The sequence below is a fragment of the Octopus bimaculoides genome, chromosome 6 (assembly GCF_001194135.2).
Source record: "Octopus bimaculoides isolate UCB-OBI-ISO-001 chromosome 6, ASM119413v2, whole genome shotgun sequence".
Classification (NCBI taxonomy): domain Eukaryota; kingdom Metazoa; phylum Mollusca; class Cephalopoda; order Octopoda; family Octopodidae; genus Octopus; species Octopus bimaculoides.
The window spans coordinates 11,035,581-11,036,403 of NC_068986.1; the positions used below are offsets into that span (position 1 = coordinate 11,035,581).

The 823-nt window shown below is 36.8% G+C and overlaps 1 protein-coding gene across 5 annotated transcripts in view; it reads right to left on the reverse strand.

Moving 5' to 3' along the window:
* LOC106870443 (UBX domain-containing protein 7) overlaps positions 1 to 823 on the reverse strand; it is a 65,250-nt gene that overhangs the window by 10,619 nt on the left and 53,808 nt on the right. The gene's annotated exons all lie outside the window — the stretch shown is intronic.

Sequence of the window (823 nt, forward strand, 5' to 3'; positions counted from 1 at the left end):
CCTCATTCATTCTTTTTCTCGATATCTCCATATTTTGTGTTGAAAAACTTTTAAATTTGGAGTCCCTGTTTGATAGCATGAAACTTCTATCCATTTTCGAAGTTGAAAAAGAAATCGATGCCAAAAAAAAAGTAGGAAAAAATCTCCCAAAATTCACTGAGTTCAGATATCAGATCAAGCAATGTTGAATTCTGTAACTCAATTATTTACAAAGTGAAATCACGTATTTTCACAAATGTACTAACAAGATTTGTGCTTAAATTCACATTTAAATAGCAATGGGTACTCTCCGCCCGCTATGGCCGGGTTGGTCTTATGAACCAAAATATTTTTTCGGCCAGCTACAGCCAGGTTAGTATCGAAGGGGTTAAACTTGCTCTAAACTTCCACAGACTAATATACTTGGAACATTGTTGGAGGGGAGACTACTCAACATCCCCACAATGTCATTGCTTCTCTGAGGGCCACCATCGTCCAGTTGATTTCCGAAATGTATAAGGACTATTTAGTGCCAATATATCAATAGTTCTGGTTCTGCACTGAAGCAGTCATCCAAGCTAAAGGTAGATTCATAGAATAATTTTATAGAAAAGCTTATCAAGAAGAGAAGCACAATCTTTTATTTGCAAGATTAGAGTTGTTTTATTATTCAATATGCCCTCAAATATCTCTTGCACCCTGTACATATCAAATTCTTTCACTATACATTTACAATCCAGGAACCAACACACCATTCTACTATAGGAAATATATGGTCAGTTTTTCCTACAGCCTGGTAGTGTGTGCACATAACACTTCCTTTCTGTCATTCTCCCCCCCCCCC